Source organism: Passer domesticus, chromosome 1 (assembly GCF_036417665.1).
Source record: "Passer domesticus isolate bPasDom1 chromosome 1, bPasDom1.hap1, whole genome shotgun sequence".
NCBI classification, from domain to species: domain Eukaryota; kingdom Metazoa; phylum Chordata; class Aves; order Passeriformes; family Passeridae; genus Passer; species Passer domesticus.
In genome coordinates, this window is record NC_087474.1 from 35,684,242 (window position 1) to 35,705,386 (window position 21,145).

General features: G+C 40.6%; 1 protein-coding gene and 1 long non-coding RNA gene across 5 annotated transcripts in view; one reads left to right on the forward strand and one right to left on the reverse strand.

The window, feature by feature from the left end:
• The window catches only part of SATB1 (SATB homeobox 1), a 92,095-nt gene extending 82,997 nt beyond the window's left edge, over positions 1 to 9,098 (reverse strand). For all 4 annotated transcript variants that reach the window (XM_064414100.1, XM_064414091.1, XM_064414082.1 and 1 more), the window contains exon 1: positions 8,964 to 9,098. The gene's annotated coding sequence lies outside the window, so the exon portion shown is untranslated. The remainder of the gene's footprint in view (positions 1 to 8,963) is intronic.
• A 47-nt stretch (positions 9,099 to 9,145) lies between these two features.
• On the forward strand, positions 9,146 to 15,152 carry LOC135297008 (uncharacterized). Its single transcript, XR_010359022.1, has 3 exons — positions 9,146 to 9,283; positions 10,346 to 10,527; positions 11,162 to 15,152. It is a non-coding gene; the product is annotated as an uncharacterized LOC135297008 (long non-coding RNA).
• The last annotated feature ends 5,993 nt before the right edge of the window (positions 15,153 to 21,145 follow it).

Consider the following 21,145-nt stretch of genomic DNA (forward strand, 5'->3'; position numbering starts at 1 on the left):
ATTAAATGCTTGCTTCATCCCAGGACACTTCAGCCCTCAAAAAGGCAGGCAGTATAGAAATGCTCCCAGACAAACAAATTAAAAATAGTAAGTTATAAACAGGGGAAAATAAGTTTATGCTGCACCAACAAAACCAAAAGAAATAAAAAAAAAAAAACAAACCCAAAAAGCAAAAAACACAAAGATGCATGAAAAGCAGTATGCTATGTTAGATGTTTATCTATACATAAGAGACAGGTGTCACAAAAACAAAACAAAAAAATCACGAAGCTAAAGAGAAACTTTAACTCACCAGTTTCCATCTGTTATATCTGAATTCATGCATAATTGATTATCCATGACTGGTAAGTTCTTTTTTTTCACTAGCCTAACACAGTTTTCTAAACATTATGTGTTAAATCACCACCAAAGTAAAGGGTGTTTGAGAAACCGTAAGGGCAGAATAAAAATTTTTTAATGAAAAATAACATGTCAGTTAATAATAGAGCTGACCTATGTTTAAGAGAGAAATTTTAATCATGTGCATATTAAATATTAATAACCTATTCTGTTATTGTTATAATAAGGTTAAGTAAGCTTCTCCATGCTTAAGGAAAGAGAAAAAGTAGGAATATGTAACAGTGAAAAAAAAGCGCTGAGAAGCAGAGACATAAGGAAAATGTGTCAACAATAAACAAGAGGAAATGAGAAAGAAGGAAAAGATGAAGGTGGAAACTAATCTCTATGTGTCATTATGACTGCCAGAGTACTGGCAAAGCAGCAGCATCCTTTTATTTCAATTTTAATCATTTCTGAATTTTAATACCCTGCTCCTTTTGTAATTCTCCTGGCATTCCCTATATGCATCCATCCCAGCCAAAACACCAGTGTAAATTAAATGGCACACAACCACACCACTGATGTAGTTCTCCCAGTAGAACCAATTGAGTGACCAAAAAGCAGAGAAGGTATGACTACTTTGTATCCCCACAGACTACTGGCCAATTAAGTGACTTAATGTTCTTCAATTCCTTTAATTTTGAAAAGAAGGGCAGTGGTTAGGTAACCCAGCAATATAGAGCCATTAAAAAAAAATAAAGCAAGCCAGTAGTAATACAATAATCAGTGACCATCAGGGCCTGGAAAAATGAGTTTGCTCTCACTGGCACTAAGGAGCATCACATGATTATTTAATTACAGCTCTAATTTTTGTCTCGTGGATGGCAACATATCAACAATTAATAGGGCAAATAGAGGAGACTGCATTTTTAAAGAGACAGAACCTATATGAAATAGTGCTTGGTAATGCAATTTATCAGACAGTATAATGCTTCTTACGGCATATCTGTCATCCTGCCAAACATATAAAGAAATTCTACTGGTTCAATTCTCCTGCATGGTATCCATAAAATTCTTCTGGAATGCTTAGAAAACAATAACTATACCTATGAGTATCCTAATTGTCATTTTAAGCGGTAATGCAGAAGTTGGTTACTAGTAGGGCTCGCAGCCCAAATAAAGTATTGGAATCACAAGTTTCAAATGCAAACATGCTATTAAATTGTCTTGAAAAGATTATAACAAAAGTCATCAGGAATGGCAAAAATGATTATGGTATTCAGTGAGTCAAGTGAAGAAAAAAAAGAAAAAGAAAGTCAATAAAATACAGTCAATGGGACAGAGATTGATTTTGACCGATTGACTTTACTGTGAGATTTTCTTACAAAGCATACCGAAACTAGGGGCTCAAAACCTGTATCATACCATTCCTGCATAGGACTGCTAGGTAAGAAATGAGAAACAAGACCTAAAAGAAGATGTATGATAGATATTATTGACTGAAAAATCTCTACTTTAAAACAGCTGGATGAGATTTCTTTTCCCTTCTGGCTCATCCTGCAATGAAGGCAGTGCGGAACCTAGGAACTGTGGGAAGTTCACTATGTCACGGAGCACCTTTCACAGTTAGGGGAATCTGGAAACATATCAAAAGCAAAACTAATTGTATGCACCTTTTTGCAAATGCACTCACCTTTCCACAGCAATGGGTGAACCAAGCTATGAACCCCATAAATTCATATTACCCAGCGTATGTTTCAGATAATAGTCAATACCTGGCATAGCAAAAGCAAGCTCCAAATTTCCTCTCAGCAATAAGCTGTATCTGTGAAAAACTTACCATACTACGCTTAGAAGTTTTTTAATCCTGCTTCTCAATATAAAAATTAGACATGCTTTTTCATTTGATATTCTAAAATCTACCCTTTGAACAAGCAAAGAAATGCTGAGTTTGGGCCCTTGCACAGAAAAAAACCCCACTGCTAAACAGCAGTTTAAGTATTACTGTAAAAAGTGTCACTAGAGAAGCAATACTATTACAATAAATGCTCCATTCCTCCCCAAAATTGTGTCAAATTAAGTTGTTTTCATTGAAGTCATGAACATTCTGGATAGGAGATCTTAATCTATAATCTTAAAAAGAAAGCTGGCAAGCAAGAGCTTGTATGTAAAAGTAAATATCATTCTTTTTATGCACTGGTTACTATACAGATAACATGTCTCACAAAGACTGTAATTAAATGTCTAGTGCAGAAGTAACACTAAAAAGCATACAGTATTATTATATTACAATGAATCCTTAGAAGCTAAAACTGTCATTTTTAAGTTTTAAGATGCCTTTAATTATTCTTGAGACTTCTTACATTTAAGAAGAAAGCCCACCTATGATGAAAAGCACTAATGATTAAAAATCTTTCTAATACTGCTCTCCACAAAAATATTAATTTAATCTTTGATTATAAACATTTTAAAACTCAGTCTGGAATTCCTCTCCACTTCATTTTTTGCCTTTGGTCCTTCTGAGACCCTGCATGCACGCACGCTCTCTCCCACTCTCTTTCCCCTCCTCTCTTTTCTGTCTTTTATTTAATGTAATAGAAGTAGGAACATAGGGTGTGTAAGATGTTTAGAACTTTCCTCCTTTTCATTGAAAATGTTTTTAATTACCTGGCTATTATGACCAGACACATATTCTAAGTGCAGTTACTGAAAAGGAAATACCTTTCTCATACCTTTGCATGTGGGTTTGAGTTCAGAGCAGCAATTCTTGGCACTTCTGCTAAAAATGTTTTCCACTTTAGGACTAATTTACAAATATAAAGAATTACTTAATCCTTCACTGTTCTATGCAACACGTATACTACTAATTTTATAGCTGGGTAAATAAACCAGGAGCATATTAAGGCCACATTTATAAAAGGATAGTGTGCTGCAGCTTCCTTTTCCTTCATATGAAGTTATGTGCTGAGCATTTTCAAAATCAGGGTTACAGCATCAAAGATGGCAAATATGGCATGGACAGTTATTAACCCAAAATTACACTTTTTTTTCAGGGCTGAAACCAGAACCGGGAGTCAAGACACCAGAAAAGATTATGAGACAGTCCTCCAAGCACAGGTGGTCTGAGTGCATCACCAATTCGTCTAGTGAGCAGCAAGTGTAACGACCCACAAATGATTGCTGCTGGCCAAATAAATCCTGTCAGAGCAGGATCCCGGGAAGACGAGATGCACTTGAGGTTTAAAGCACCTCCCTCATCTCCTCAGGTCATATCATGTCATAATGCGCCACGGGAAAGAGATGGAGCAGATAGTCCCTGGAAGTTATGTAAGGCCAGCGCAGCCGACAGACGTGGCCCATCCTGATGTTCTGCACCCAGGTGCAGCTGGGGTGACCGAGGCCCATCTACAAGCCAGCAGGCTCCTCTGCCTCTCTAACCCGCAGTTCACAGCAGCGAAGCACGAGGTAGCGAGAGCTAACTTCTGTGAGCCTACAGCTGTGCAGAGGTGTCATCAGCAATGCTTTACAACAGCTCAGGGACAGCAGCTAGCCTGCTCTCCGGTGGAAGCAAGTCTTACAGTCCCACTCCCAGCAAACACAAATGCACGGTGTTTCACAGGGGAATCAGTCTCCAAAGAGATTGCTGTGCGTTGGTGTTCTAAATAAATAGCTGAAAGGTGGACCTTGCCACAAATACTAAGTGTTAACTGCGTCCCTCAGCCCATCTGAGCACCTAACACTGATCCTCTACAGGAACAGTGAAAACCAAGCTCTGCAGCGAGACACCAGTGTGCATGGGAGCAAAGTCAGGCTCAGCAAGTTTAAAAGGAAATATTTAGAATTCAGACAGTGCCTGAGGTATGTTACTACACTCTACTACTGTACTCTACTATTACTATGCCTTTCCTAGTACACGGCACCAGATAAAACAGATTAAGAGTAGGTTACAACTGGTACAGGGCACAAGGACCAGATCAGAACATATTTACAAGATCAGTGCTGGCAAGTCTCCTTAAAATGAATCTCTATCAAGACAAACCTACTGAGAGCAATGCTGTGCAGAAACCATGAGAAAGCTGACATTTGCAAAGCAATAGAATGGATGCCCATTATGTAATGAAGTGTTGGTGATAACTGTGGTAAACTTAGATGCCACAGGATGGCAAATGTTCAAAACCACCAGCATTTTTGAAGGGAACATCATAGTATATCCTCTTGGAAGTAACAGTTACAAGTTGTGGTCAGGGCTGTTGAGAGTTCATGATACCACAGCAAAGGAAACTGACCAACAAGCCAACTTAGTGTTAGTAAGTATAATACTTTGAGAATCTGAGGGAGGAATTAACCTCTCAGGTAGAAGTTATTAATGGAATCCTTCAACTGACAATTTAGAGAAGCTTTTTGCAAACTGTAAGTTATTCTGACTGCAGTTATCATCAGTTCAAATTCCGGCTACTTGGACTCATCACTCCAAGATTAAAAGTAACATCAACAGGGCTTTCTGAGACTGACTTTATAAAGTTGCAAAATTTCCGTATAGCAGGCATTAAGAACTGTAAGTTACTCTTTAACCGTCAAACTGTTTTACTTCTTTCTTTTTTCTTTTTTTTTTTTTTTTTTAGAATCAGTAGCAACTTTGTGACAACTAAAGTTTAAAAAATGCACTTGATTGCATAGTGACAGATTTGCAGAACATTTTTCATCACACACACATATGTGCTTTCAGTTATTAATAAAATGCTTCTGCCCTTAATCTGCCATTGCCTGAATATACAATTACAGTGTCTTGGATAGACAAATACTGTTAAGGAATTCTGTTTTCCCTGTTTGAGATGCAATTAAATTACACCAAGTAAAACTGAATACTATGTCTTTAAAACTGGCTTCGGCTTGCCACAGAAATGAATACTGAATCACTTTTCTATTAAGTTCCTCTTAGAGTGGAATGATAACAAAACTTTCTTCTCTTCCTTACCCCCACCTTCCTTTTTTGCTTGTTTTAAACAAGGAAGAGCCAGCTGCCCTGGGTAACAGCACAGGTAGATATTAAAATGGAGACAGCCATTATTTAGTGGCGACAGGAATATAAATACAGGCACTAACCTATAAACTGGTGTTTACTTCAGGAAAGTAAGTCATATTTTTTCCTCTGATTGCTGTGCTGTCAGTTTAATGCAGCGTAAATAAACAGTAGGTGCATGATAGCTTTAAGTAGAAAGTGTTCATTCCACAAGAGCAGCAGGTTACTGAAGCCTGGTGCCTATAACGGCAAAAGCAGAACTTCCATTTTACCTGGCTAAGAGACTTGTGGCTTTTCTATTAAATTAATTTGTCAGAATTCTATGAAAAATATTATGCACTCAAAGAACTTTACAAAAAAACATTCATTTTTGCAGCCCTCAACTTGAACCATTTGAAAAAACAAAAGCCAATCACTCCTCTGTAATTTCATCATCCCATCGCTCTAAATGAAAGCTTTATATAATCAACCTAATATAACAGAAAATAAAATGATATATAGAATTGCCTATACTTTGAGTTATTTTGTTCTTATAAATATATTCCCTGACTGAAAGTAAAAAAATTCCCCTTTGGAAAAAGCAATGATGTCTGAGAAGATTGTATATACACTCTACATCTATTAACATAAATTATAAGAAAGTAAAATGTTCCAGATGTGTTTAAACTGTTGTAGAAGGAAAGTTTGTGGCTTCACTGGATATATATTAAATATATCTAGAGAGAGCAATGGCAGTTATATACAAGAAGGCAATAAAATGCTTCACTAGAGTCTATGTTAAAATACCATACTTCCTAGAAATATGACTAAAACATTTCAGATGTCGTATTTCCTTCAGTTTTAATTCAGAAATCTACTTTAATGTATTTTTCTATATATTATGAACTATTTTTTTAATAATCTTCCTAATTTTTTTTTTTTCAAATACAGCTGGAAACCTAAGGAATTACTTCAAATTCTTCTGACAATACTTAGACTAAAAAAAATAGGTGACATTAAAAAGGTAACAGTACTTTGAAAAATCAAGTAGTTGATACATTTAAAAGATTTGGTGGGGTTTTTTGTTGATCTTTTTTTTAAGAAGAACACCAGACTTCAGCAGATTATCATCTAAATGGCAGTTGCACACATGTAAAACCCTCTCTATCCCAAACCTGTAACGTGGGAGAAACATTTTCTTTAGAGAAACCTCTCTAAAGATGTTTTAGTGCTGCTGGGCTGGATGTGCCCACGTCCCCAGCGGGGCTGAACGTGGTGGCTGGTGCCTGTGGGATGCTGGCAGGGCTGCGGGCAGGGCTGGCGCTGCCTTGGGAAGCACAGAGGGCAGGTGCTCATCCGCTGACCCGCTGGGCCTACGCTGCAAACCAAAGAGGTGCCCTGCTCGTCTGCAAGCTGGGGCTGCCGTGGCAGCCTCTCTCTGCTTCTGATACTGCCAAGGCACTGTGTCCCATCAGTGAGTTACAGATCGACTCTGCTTCACACTGCTTCCTCGGGAGCACAGCAGCAGGTTAGGATTCACACGAGTCGCTAAAATAGCATGAGAGGGGAAACTGCGAGAGTTACTTTGCTATTTAAAGTATCAAGAACAAAGAATATAAAAAGGAAATGGACAGTTTTTCAAAATTCATGCACAAAAAGCATTTCATTTAAATGTTTTTTGTTCCAGTAAACTATTTTGCATACAAAGGACTTATTTATTACATATTTGAACTTGTGGGAAAAAGGGAAGGAATGCACTGATTCCTGAAATAACTCTACAGCCTTTTTGGAGGCTTTGCTCTTCTGTGCTCTTGTTCTACTCTGAACAGTTTTATTACAGGGACAGAGGAATTCCTTCGAGTCAGTTGTTTCTTTTCCACTAGCTGTACTGAAGAGTGGGCATACATAGCATACTAGCCAAGGATTTTAATTTCTCTTCTATTGCCTTATTATGTGTGTGCACTATCTGTTCCGACGCATGCTTATATGTGAACACGTTGCATTTTCTGCCTGCTCATTTTTTTACCTACTCTATGTTATTTCACATTTCCTTGCAAAACCATTGCTTCTACTCGAAAAGCAAAGTAATACCAATAACAATCTCAAGCAGAAAGTGCATTAGAAAATGAGTGTGTGTAGGTATAAACATATTAAAGAGCATATAGGAGTACGGGACTGGAAAGAGCATTCTGAAATTCTACAAATAGTGCTGAAGAGTAATTAGAAGATAGAAATTGCAGAGAACATGCTATATTCATGTCTATACACTCTACGCTTACAGTTTCAAGTTGTTTTTGAATAGTGCGCCTGATTTGACACATTTCTATCTGGTGATTGTGTTAAATGCTTGAACAGATAGTGAAATATCCAAGCATTCCTTGTGCTAACTACAGCTGAAATTTTACACTTATTGTAACCTTTCCTAACAATGTGAGAAAAACAGAGTAAATATATTAAATTTGTTTCACAACAGATGCTTAGGTTGTTAATATTTAAGATGCCTATTCATGCTATTCCTGTCTGCACATTTGTCAAAAATGTAAGCTTGAATGCTAATGTTTGCCAGCAGACTACAGCAGACAAATATATGAATGCACTGTACCAAAATAATATAAAGTAGAAATTAGGGGCCGCTGCTAACTCCCACCCAAGTAGCACGGACCAGAGTGAAAGGGCACCTCCAGATCACACGCCCTGGAGTCTCTGCATCTGAATTTGAGAATTATTTTCGCAGAAGCGCTGCGCTCATTTGCACGGACTAAAATCAGCGGAGAGCTTTTCTCAGTTTAAACTCATTTCAGCTTAGGAGCTAGTGCAAAGTGTTTCAGAAAACTTAGATTGTAGCGAAGTTTCTTCCGCAGTCAGAAAAAGCTGGAGACTGGCAGAGGGAAACTCCGGGTCGGGCAGGTGCCTGTCAGGAGCGCTCCCCCCGGCAGCCGGCACAGACGGCGACAAAGGGGCGAGGATTTAGCAAAACCTCGGGTGGCGGGTTCGGAGACGGAGCGGAAAAATCAAAAGTAAATCCTGGAGCACACGGACGAGCTCCTGGCACTGCTCCCCGTGACAGCGGCAGCGCCGGGTCGTGCCGCGGGCGGGCGGGGGGGACGTGCCACCCACCGCCACGGGCGCGCCCCCGGCCGGGACAGCCGCCGCCGCCGCTCGGCCGCCCGCGCAACCCCCGCGCCCCGCGGAAGCGCCACCCCGCGACCCCCCCCCCCCAACCCCATCCGCGACCCCCGGCCCCTCCGGTTCGCCCCGCGCCGTCGGGGGCGCCGCCGCCCCGCGCCCGCCGCTGCCGGGAGGCGCGCGGCGCTGGGTAAGAACTTTGCCAAACTTCTGGGGTTTTGTCCCTCTGCCCCCACCCCCACCTCCCCCCGTTCCCCCCGTGCCGGCGGCAGCGGGCAAGGGAGCGGAGCGGGGCCGGCGACCGGCGGCGGCGCGGCGGCAGGTGTGAGCCCGTGCCGGCCGGGAAGCTCCGGCAGCGGCAGCGCCGAGCGCAGCCACCCGCCCCGCGCCTCCCTCCCGCCCGCCCTCCCGGGCCGGCACAGCCGGGTAAATCGCCGCGGCGGGTGCCCCCGGCACGGCTCTGTCCCCCCCGTCCCCCAGGTCCCCGAGGAGAGACGCCGAAGGAGCGGGACCGACTCACTCATGGGAGCGCGGCGGGCGAGGCCGGCGACACCTCCGGCTTCCGAGGCGCCGGCGAAGTTAATTGCACTGAAGTTCAAGTTGTCTTTTCACCCATCAGGAGTGGGCGTTTAAAGGAAGGAGAGCGAGGAGGAGGAGGGGGAGGGGGGAGAGTCTCTCTCGCTCGCTCGCTCTCGCACACATACACACACACAGACACACACAGAGGCACACGCATGCACGCACGCACACACACACACGCACACGCACCCGCCCGCTCGGCTCCGCTCCCGAGCTGCCTCAGCAAGGAGGAGCCCGGACGGAAAACACCAGGGCAGCAAGGTACCGGCGTGGGGCAGCCCTGCCTCTGCCTGCGTGTGTCTGTGCGGGTGTGCCTGCGCGTGTGTGTGTATATGTGTGTGAGTGCGTGTATGTGTGTATGTGTGTATGTGTGTATATGTGTGTGTGTGTGTGTGTGCCCGCGCTCCCCCCGCCCGCTGCCTCGCACGGCCCCTCCGAGCGGGGAGGTGCGCGCTGCCCCCGGGGAGGGGGCGGCGGTGCCGTCGGGGCAGCGCGGCCGCTGGAGGCCGGTCCGACTGGGGCGGGGGTCTGCGAGCCCTGCGCCGCCCGCTCTGCTCCGCGCCCGCTGCCTCCTGCCTGCGCGGCGGCGGTGGGAGGGGGGGAGCAGCGAGCGGCGGCTGGAGCGCAGCGGTGGCGTGTGTCTGTGTGTCTGTGTGTGTCTGTGTGTGTGTGTGCGCGGCGGCTCCTTCCCTCCGGCGGCTCCCGGCCCCGCGGGGCGGCGGGGCTGACTTGGTGGAAGTGCCGGGGCATGGTGGTGCGCCTGTGTCCATGCCTGCCGTGCCCCTCTTCCCCCCGGAACTCGGGTCGAAACCCTCCACCGTCCCCGCATTGCCTTCCCCGGCACCGCGCCCCCGCCCCCCTCTTTCCCCTTCTCTCCATCATTTCCCCGCTCCTTTATTTCCACAGCTGTCCCCGCGCCCTCTGGCCGCCCCCCGCCGCTACTCCCAGAGCGCCGGCGGCAGCCCCTTTCGGGCAGGCAGCGCTCCACGGCCACCCGCGATTTGAGGGAGAGAAAGAAGCTCCGCTACCGCGGTCTCCGCGGGTTGGGGATGCCCGGGCGAGGGCAGGCATCCCCCGAGGCCTCTCCCTGCCGGCAGTTCCGCTGTCCCGTCCGGCCGGGAGCGGGGCCGAGTCCCGCATCACTGTGGTCCTCCTGCTTGGTGTTTCACCTGGCGCCACGTGCTCCTCCGTAACGCTGTTTGAGAATTGCCTTTATTCATGAAACTTCTCCTAGGGGAAGTACTTTTCTGTATTTTTTTTTGTCTTTTTTTTGTTTGTTTTGTTTTGTTTTTAAGACCTTCTTTCTCCTCTTCACTGATGCAGGATTTGGAAGTGGAGTTCCTGGAGAATGACCCTGGCAACGAATGCAGATTTCCCTGAAAGCTGAGGCAGTTTCTTATTCCCTAGGAGACTGACGAGAGAGGGGACCCCGGATGTCAGCCCAATCCCTGTTTTTTGTCTTGACTTTGAGGCAGATTTTCTCTTTCAGCTCTGGGAACTGACAGGTACAATTCCCGTAGGTACCTTTGCATGAAACAAGACCAAGGCCAAGAAGTTGATTTGTCATTGCTTTTCCCAGTTAGCCAGCAGTATGTCCTTCTATTAATTGCTATTAGTAAGTTAACCTTGTAGCTCAGTTATTGAATAATCATTAATCCATGGAGGATACACAAGCCCAAAGGTTAATAATAGGAATAGCAATTAATAATATTGACCTTGCCAGTGGGGAGAGTATTTTTGTCACAGTTATTAAAAGGCACTACTATTTATACTAGGTACAGTGGTGCAAATTTGGACTCAATATGTTGAATACAAAATTACTGCAACAACACCAGAAATTAATTCACCCTTTTATCTCCATGTTATCAGTCCTCTGACTTTTTCTCTGTTTAAAACATATCATCCCCTACTCTCTCATTTTAAATAGAAATGCTAGGTCTTTAATCAATTCTGACATTTCCACTAGAAAATAACATTGAGCTCACTTACACAGATAAAAATTTATTTGCCTGCAGCTGATTTGTTGTAGTGCTTTGGACCTATTCATTTCTCAGAGAGGACTTAGCTTTTTATGGTCTTTTGATACCATGGGGTAATAAATAGGAGATCAGTACAAAGGGAACATTCTCTCTTTTATAGGTCCAACTCTCCACTCCCTGGAGCTGCCTCCTTGCAGAGCTACTCTGACTGACTGACTAACCTATATCCTTCTATTGTCAAAGACCCTTCTCCTTTATTTGTCTCACATTTCTGACTGGCTGGTCAGTAAGCCCTAATAACAATCATGTTTCATGTTTCAGAAATCTAATAATCAAGTTACTCATTGCTACAAATTGCAGCTAAGCTATTTGGGTTAGTCACGTTATCCCCACTTTAAAGGCAGGGAAACTGAAACAGGAAAATTAACACATTTGCCTGAGGCTACACATGGATTTAAGACCAGATCCAGAACTGGAAGAGAGTTTAGACCAAGCTCCCTCTTTAAGATCCTCAAGTGCACTATGGAAAATCCTTCCTTAAAATAGAAATATAACATAAACCTTATTTTTTATCAACTTTGTATACTAGTCAAAATACACACGCTTTTTTTTAAGGTCACTTTTTTTTTAAAAAGATAAGGTTTATTCAGCTTAAAAAAAGTGTGGTAATACTTTTCAACTACATCAGGCAGTTTACTTTGGAAACAAATATTTAATACCAGACTGTGAGCAGTAATGGGAATAGAATTGCTTGTTATTAGGCTACTGTAAACAATATTAGCTGAATGTTATGGTATTGTTACAAACCAACAAACTATGATGGGGAGTCCAGGATTAGTACAGATAAGGCACTCTTGCTTACCTAGTGTGCACTGGTTTTCACCATAAAGCTCCTTCAGTGCTTCCAGTATCAAAATATCTTGTATGAGTCTAAACACTGAAAAACATATGGGACAACCATATACCGTGTTTGAGAGTTATGATTTCTATCATTAAGCAGTGAGTTTTACCAAGTTGTGTCATTCATGTCACTTGAAGCAAGACATATATTGCCTGCCCTTTAGCTGTGGCATGTCATCAAAGCTATTTGGTATGACTGAGCACAGATGGCATGCCTAAAAACCAGGTGTACAATGCAACTTTCCTATTACTGACATGTAGATATTTACTCTTCCTCAATTTCCCCCCCTAGATGTTTGCTTGCCCAGCCTTCTACAGGAACTATAGAAAGTCCTGTTCATCCTGCTCATCCCTGATGCCTGGAATTGTGCAGTTGAAACCCTATAGAGAATAAGTGTTCACGTTATTTTTTAATTATTTTTTTTATTTATGCTGACAGCTCTTTTCTGAGCATTTTTAGAGTCCTGATTTGAGAGAAGTGGGTGCAGATCTCATTCAAATAGTCATTCTCCAATACCATTAGCATTACCTGCCAAAAATGAAAGTGGCATATGAATCACAATAAGCCACTCATGAATTTGTGGATTTAGAACCTGCCAAGGAACAACAGAAACACACACACGATTTCAAAGACCCATCAGTTTTGGGTACTTCCAGCAGTGTATAAAAGTACATTTATCCAAAGACCATCTTATTGATGGCACATTCTGTAAGGCCTACAGACATAACTGATTCCAGGGAAGGATAATACTAACTGAAAAGATTTCTGTTCCAGACTTTCTTTTACAAGTGAGGTAGTGAAAGTGATGAATCTGCTAATCATAACCATGTCAGAGGCCCTTCCTGAGGTGCCCCTTATTGAAGTGCTACTGTGACATAATGATGTGTTGCTTTTGTGTGAGAAGGGCTTTAAAATGCTCTGGGAAATATCACAGTTGCTTTCCAGTTCCTTTCAGACATGTAAATACCTTTATGTTTAGGCATGAGTACAGAGGGGTGGAAAGTGAAGTTCAGCGAGGAGTAGAGTGGGGTTAAAAGCATCCACATGGATCCAGGAACCAAATACATACATATGTGGCCTTTTTTCTGTATCTGATATTACCTGGGGCTTGAAATGAAATGTTCATTATCAAGAAGAAACGCTGCAGGAACATGTGCCTACTTGAGAATTATGTTGACCCATGGTTGACAGAGAAGGCCATCTTCTGCCTGAAATTACAGATGAGCAACAGAACTCTCAGTAGAGCTCAGATACTTGTGTCATTCTCAAGTTATATGTACATTATCAAGCATGGTTTATTTCCAGCTTTTAGTGTGTGGATAATGCTATATCAGTGAAAACCACCACATGCCACCTATCATTCTTTATAATTGCTTGCTTTCATCATGGCTTGCTTAAGCTGAGCACATCAGAAACTGAAAATAACATTTGGGTATTTTTTCCTTCTTAACATACAAAAACTCCAGCCTACGTTTTGAAAACTATTTATATGCTATTATTTGTGAAACCTAGCAAAGAAACCTGCATATTGGCATGGAGTACACATAGATGTCTCAGCAGCTTGATGAAATATTAAGACTTGGTTTGAACTGTGTTCCAACCAGTTATAAGTGTTATCTGTTGTAGATGAAAATGGTAATCAACAGATACAACCATGCTGAAGTAGCCTTCTGTGCATATCTTAAATGCAAGTGGCCATTACCAGCTGTACCACAACCTTTTCTGATGTTTCATCTTGCTAGTGAATCAGTGGAAGACAGTCAGATGTCTTTTTCTGAATATGTCTTTCGTGCATTTCTGCAGTCTGTTGGTTATTCTACTCTTTGTTGGTTAAACACCAATCTCTTGAGCTCAGGCCTATTATCACCTTGCTACCTGAATGTTCGTTCTGAAAATTTCTTAACTGATGTGGGCATCATGTCAATAATAAAATATTCATCTGACTATCTCCAGATTGGCCTAAATTCTCTCCAATCATACAGTGAAGGCCCGTGTTTCCAGGCCCTTATGCTACACAGTACCTCAGTCCATTCGGCCTCTCTCCAAGATGGTAACTGCTTTCTGCTCCACATCTCCATTACAGGAGATCTTTGGATTGCCTAAAAAAAGTAAAGTGCATCCTATAGATTTCCTCATAAAACTTGGGAAGAAAAACTTTTTGGAAAAGAAGATCAGCTTTTTGCAGGTGCATCAGTCAGTCTCACTGATGTCAGTCTTACTTCTGTTTTGCCTGGCTGCCGTCTCCCTCTTCCATCAGTCCAAAAGTATAATTTTTTAAAGGATTGAAGGAGATATATTATTATTTGTGTGAACCACTTTTCCTTCACATTGTCCGTTCTTTTCTCCTTCCATTTGGTGTCTGGTTTGTCTTGGCTGCTTTTAAAAATTCTGTTACCTGTATTGAGAGACTGCCAGATTAAACCAGTGAAGAGAAACCAGGTGACTGTCTACTTTTATGAATATAGGTTGTGTATAATAAATTCCGGTTTTACATCTATGCAAATTAAATCATCATATGATTCTGACTACATGCATTTTTTATCAAATATGGCATATATTTCACAAATTATATTTAACTTGTAGTCATGTTGCAATTTTGAATACCTAACTAGGAGTTACAAGGTGTGCCACTAGATCTTAGTAAATAGGTTTACAAACCCAGAAGAAATAGGAGAAATTTAGCTTTTTTTCTTGTATTCTTGTTAAATCTAGTGAAAAAAGCTTTTCCTGCTATAGGTGATAACATAAATGCCTCACTACTGTGCTGTTTAGAGACAAAAGTACACTTGGTTTCTAGAAATGTAGAGATTTTGTAAGGGCCTAAACAGAATGTGCCCAGAATAAGGAAGTTCCAGAGAAATATGTCTTTGGTCTGGAGTTTACAGCAGCTAGTTAGTGAGGCCTTTTATTAATGTTTCTTGTCACAGAGTAGAAGACATCAGTCACAATGTCAAAATAAACATTTTACTTCTGCAAAATTATATTTTCACTTCAGGAATATTGTGAAGCAAAACCAGGATTTAGCATAATTCTTCCTGTGGACAGACAGGGCAGTTTTAGTGTCAAGCCCTAAGCCTTGCAATATGATTCCCAACCATAGGTGCACCAGACTTTGAATAATCAGGCTGTCAGATGAGCTATGACAGGCATTATGCTGTGAAGGTAACCCCTCAATGCTTTCAATGTTAATGATCTTCAGTAACTGCTGCTGTTTTTTTCCTAAATAAAAAGATATTTTGGTGAGCACAAAGATGTCTCTGTCAATACTTGTGTTTTGGTCAAGAAAAGGATCTGGATGGGTTGAAATGTGGGAATTGGGTGGAATTCAAACCTGTGAACAAACAGCTGTGATTCACAAAACCTCTTCTAAGAAGTTGCCTAAACCTCAAAGCACTGGGTTTGCCTTAGAGCTAGTTCCTTTTCCACCTATGGACTCCTAAGTGGCCATTCAGGACTCTTCATGCTCACCCAAGTTCTCTAGACATGCAATATTTTTCTGCTCGAGTGTCTTGGTCATCTTGGCCTCCTGGTTACTCGTGGAGAGTGCCCAAATTCGCTGACATGTCTGCATTCTTGACAAAATGCAGCAGGGTCACTGTGGTAATAATGGGACTTAATCTCGGGACTATTTTTATTTTAACTCTGTTTTTGTTTTTAATTTTTTTTTAGGGGGATGTCGTATGTATTTCACAACAATTTAACATAGTGAAGACAAAAATAATCCCAAGAAAACTCAGTGTGTGCCCCAGCCCTGGGAATAAACTAAACATAAGATTATGATCTAAGGAATCTTGAATTCGTTTGTGCTCAAGGGCACTGTTTCAGCAGAAGGGTCGAGACTGCCTCTTCTAAAATAACCATCAGCCTGGTGGTCAGAGTCCTCCCTGGGGTGAGAGGAGTTGTAAATTGGGGCCTTTCAGGGCAGCAGAGATGAATCCCATGATTGCATTAGTGCTCTAATCACAGAGTTGTTATATAGAGGGAGATGGGAAGCCAGCTTCTCCTCCAGCTATGTTTTAATAAAACATAAGTTTTGAAGGAAAGATCACAGGGACCTATTTTCATAAAAAGAACGAGGGTGTAGATACTGAGTGGATGGAGGCATCTCTCAGACAGCCCTGGGCAGAGCCCTGTCTTTAGAGGTAACCCTCAGGTAGAGCCTTTGCTTTAGAAGGAGGCAGGATTGTAGATTTAGGACAAGCCTCATTTTTCCCCTGGTTAACTCCAGTTGTCTTGTGTTGAGGTCAAGACACGCTGTGCTGGCTATTTTCCAGGCCACCGAGGTGTCTCTCCTGCTGTGCCACAGGAAAGTCATGCTTTCAAAACATGGTTTTGGATACCTGATAGGGACCCATGGGACAAAAAATTCAGTGTTGGAGCACCAGGATGCTTTATAGGATTAGGCCATAAACTATATAAATCAGTATCTAATTATTAATAACAGCTTATTTCATAATAACAGCAATACTTGGTGTCTGCTGGGAACTGTTCTCTCAGTACAGTTTCTGGTCCATTTTTATTTTGCATCACAAAGGACAGCACAGGAAACTGTTGGATTGCATATTACTTATAATGAAAATTCTCTCTGTAAGTGTTTCCCATTAGAAGCTCTAATGGCTAACATGGCTAGACACTCATATTTGTTTTGAGTCCTGTGGGATGCAAGGTTAAAATTATCTTTTTATAGAATTTATCTAAATTAAAATGGAAATAAACACTAAAACTTTGGCTTTCTCTAGGAAAAGTGTGATAATATTTAAAGATTATTATTTCTTCTTTAAAAATACTTTTTATTTTGCCTATTTGAAAACTTACGAAATCAAGGGACAATATATTCCTCCAAAATAAAGTCCATTGCTTGGACTTCCTCTGCCATGGCATACCTGACTGCTTTTGCCACATATAGGATGTATGGGCACAGTTCAGACAGTCTGCCCCTTCTGTGTTTCCTTCCCCAAACCTGCTTGATACAACTGAAGAGTAGGTTACAAAGCTGTCCTGGAACCCTTCCACTTGTGATCTACATCCTACAATGTGGAATATTCTAAATATCTTGGGCTTTCCCTAGCTAACAAGCTGGTTATTCTGGCTATGCATGAAGATACAGATTTGGGTCTTAATTAACATCTGCAGTTTAATCAAACCATTTATGATCCTGAGAAATCTGAACTGTAGACTTTCTGGTTTTTCTGATGACAGACAAATACTGTGAACTAAAATAGTAGTTTAATACATAAAGCATTTGCACCAGCTCTATGGCCGTGGTAACTTTTGTGGAAGCGTGAGAAGTCTGAAGACATATTTTTCAATGTCTGATGAAGAATTCAAAGATAATAGATATGAAATCAAATGCACTAGGGACTTGGCAAAAGTTTTCGGTGTTTAAATTTAAACAGTAATCTATGCCATTTTACAGGGGCTAACTCTCCTGTGGTGACAGTCCTGTAAAATCTCTAGCTAGGCCCAGTTTTATTATAAAAGAAGTTGGCTGGCCCAAAAGAGAAAATATGGAATAAATTGCCATGAAAGTGGATTGGCCTGTTTAGTCTGGTGACCCAGAGAAACAGCGGAGGACTTTATAATCTGCAGTGCAGACAGGTCTTCATTGTTGAAGGAAGCAGGAAGTACTAAGAGGGCTGTAATTGCATATTCTTTAATAAGAAATATAATTGTTGCTTTCGCCAAACAGATCTCAGACAGATTTTAATAGTGTGCACACATTCTGAAGCCTCTGGAACACACCTTTTTACCCTAATTTGTTCATATACATTGATATATTCTAATGTATTTACACCCTCTAAAAATGCAGTCCATGTGGAGCACTTCTGAATTGCAGGGTTCCTTAATCTTTTTTTTTCTTTTTAGATTGACTATGATGATTCAGTAAGACAAAAGAAGATCCTGTAGATACGTTTCTTTTAATACTTTTAAGTTTCTGTCCTAGAATAAAGGCTTATGTTTGCCATGATTACAGTGGTCAGTCTTCACTGTACTGTCAGGGCCTTACCATCTTTCATTGTGCAGCATGTTTAAAAAAACCCACACACCCCCATACATTTTTTTTTTTCAAAAACTTTAAATTAGGAAATCACACTTGTAGTACAATTTTCTTGATTGAATTTGTAGGGATAAAATCTTGTGTTACACCAGTATCAACATAAGTCTTGGTTGATAGAAGGGAAAGCAGTGTTGTGCAAAGCCTATCATAACCACTGAATGTGAAATCAGTGAAAGGAGACATGATCTTCTAACACTGAAAGAGGCTGAAAGGTGGCTGAAATGCAGTTTTTTCTTATTTCACATTCTGTAATCTTCTTGTAGTCATTGCAAAACAAATAGTTTTCTTAACTGGCATTAGGTGTATGGCTTCCTGTGAACCATGGTAACCAAGGCTTGAGATTTATGAACGATTGTTTAGTTTTCATCAAACTCCCTCAATCTGTAGATCTAAGCAAAAATCACACCATATGTTGAAAATGAGTTCGGTAGTGACTGTCTTTCAGCAGCTGTGCTAAATTTGTATTGTTCTGCAGTTATGGACAGCTTTTTTCAAAACAATTGAGATCACACTTATATACTTAATTATTTTTATTACTGTTGAGTATCACATTTTAAAAGGCTTGAAGACTTTTTTCTGTGAAAGGTGAAGCTAGGAAAACATTTGCTTTTTGTCCCAGGATACTCATGCTTTCAGTTTATTTGTAGAAAAGATAAATCATGGATAGATAGATAGATAGATAGATAGATAGATAGATAGATAGAAAGAAAGATAGATAGATACATACATACATACATACAAATATAGATGCTCCATGATGATAAAATTCTAGAATAATCAGTTGAAAAGTTTAAATGTAAAAGGTTAAAATGTAAAAGGCTTCAAGCTCTCCAACATAAATGTAATGCATTTTTTGCTTTACTAAAAAAAAAAAAAGAAAAAGAAACAAATGAAAAAAAATGAAAAAAACAAAAGAAAAAAGAAAGTGCTCTATTCTCTTGTAGACTGGACATTGACTTTAGAAAATAAATGCTTGACTGATAGTAACTTGTGTGAGTTCATCAATTCCTTTCATATCATCTGCTAATCAATCACACCAAAGGCTTCCATTGCTCAGGTGGCCTACGTGTATCCCACTTTAGTGGGACTTTTAGTCTCAGGGGGGTATTCAATTTCATTTATCAGATCAAGGAAAGGGTAGGACAGTCTACAATATCTGCTGATGACATTCAAACAACTGAGGTTTAGGAAGAGATTTTATTGAAAAGAACATCTACAGGAAGAAGAAAAGTACCACTACAGTTGGTCACATTTCATATTTGTCTCTTCCAAAACCGCATGTCAAGGTAAGTTGCATCTGTGCAAGCAGGAAAATGAAATCGTGGTTTGCTACTGCTTGGCAATATTCATGCAGTGAGTCAAGTCAACAATACTGAGGTTGAGCAGAACACAAACCAAGGAGGCCGCCCATGCAAATGATACATCCTGGTTGCTTCCTCATGAACTCTTCCATGAAATCTTGCTGCACCCATCTTGATTGCATATGCTAATCCCAGCTTCTTAATTGACTCATAACAGATTTATCTGGATTTCCAACTTCCTCTTCTCTTTTGAATGTTAATTAAAAGAAAAAAGATTACATTTAAGATATTCATTACAGTAGCAGAGATTTCTGCTAGAGGTGTTCAGAGCCAAATTTTGGTTTTATTTAGATGGGACTATTTAAAATCAATGAGCTTAAGTCTGTTTTGCACTATAGACCTTTTAATACCCACATAGTAAAAAATGGCCTTAGCAGCAACTGAAGAATTTACAAAGTTCATAGCGTATATTTTCTACATTCTACCTCATGCAGTAAAATTGAGAAAAATCCCCCAGCTTTTAATATACAAAATATGTGTAACAATCCAAAGTCAGTTTGTTTGGATGAATATGAGCTCAAAACTGCTCATGAAGACATGCAGATTCTCCCTGTCTTCTCCTAAATCACTCACTATCACTACTAGACCTGCAGAAGTAGGAAAAAGATGTCTTTTATATCCTCTGTGTGGAATATGGAGATTTTCAAGTCAATTTTCTAAACAGAAAATTTTCCTTTGGTATTTTCTAAGCCAGATGCAGAGCTTGTTTATTTTTAGTCAATATTTAGGAACACTTTAAATAGTAGGGTTTGGGGTTTTTTTTGGTTTTTTTTTTTTTTTTGGTCATATGGACAAAATAAGACTTAATTAAAGAAGAAGTAGAATTCTCTTTTTCCTTTAAAAAAACAAAACAAAACCAAACAACCCAGCAAACCTCATTCCTACTGTGGAGTTGTACATGGCTTTTTACCCCCCATTTTTGTTGTCATTGTTTTTATGTCTCCTTAGTAAGGTATTTTGTAGTTATACTCTTGCTTGGCAACCCACCACATTGTTGTTGGTAATTTGGGGTTTTTTATATTCAGTAGATTAAATCATACTATCCTATTTGGGATCTTCCCACCATTACAGCTTTTGCCACCCATAACCTTATTTTATGATCAAAGGGGAAATAAAGGGAAAGCAGTAATGTTAATAGGCTTTCCCATGCAGTCTCTCTGGGAATGGTCTTTTTATAAGTGTCTTGAACTTGACCTCTTCAGAAGGCCCAAAGGTCCAACACACATTTTTAAAGTTGCATTTAAATTTTAATATTTTTATTCTGTGAAGCCATTTAAAACCTGGCCCTCAAAACACAAAGCATAAATCTTTCAGGACAGTCATCCAGTAAAATTGATGTGTGCGGAAGAGAAATTCCGGAAAACCCCTACAGCTCTATTGCTTTGCTTTTCATGTTGTTTTATAGATACGTTCCCTACAACACTACCAAATAATCAAACAAAATCCAATGAATAATATTGTGATTTCATCACTCTGGCATTTGAACTTGCAAATACAATTTAGCAATGAATTAGGAGAGGAAAAGTTTTGCATTGCCCCACCCTCATTATAAAAATGTTCTTCTGAGCCAAGCATTTGAGGCATTAGAAAGATTTACAGTAATAATATAAGTAGCAATAATGAACTTGGGAACAAGGGAGTCTTGTAAGGGGTTCTCAGAGTGAGAGAGAGGTTTTGTAAGCAATTCTATCAACCCTAAATAAATATTTAGGAAGATTGTCTTCTCTTAGTGAGTCTGTATAATAATTGTACTGCTAATAGGAAGTATATGATTTGGATATGAGAAGATACGTATCTCTGAGTCCATTCAACTTGTTTGTGTGG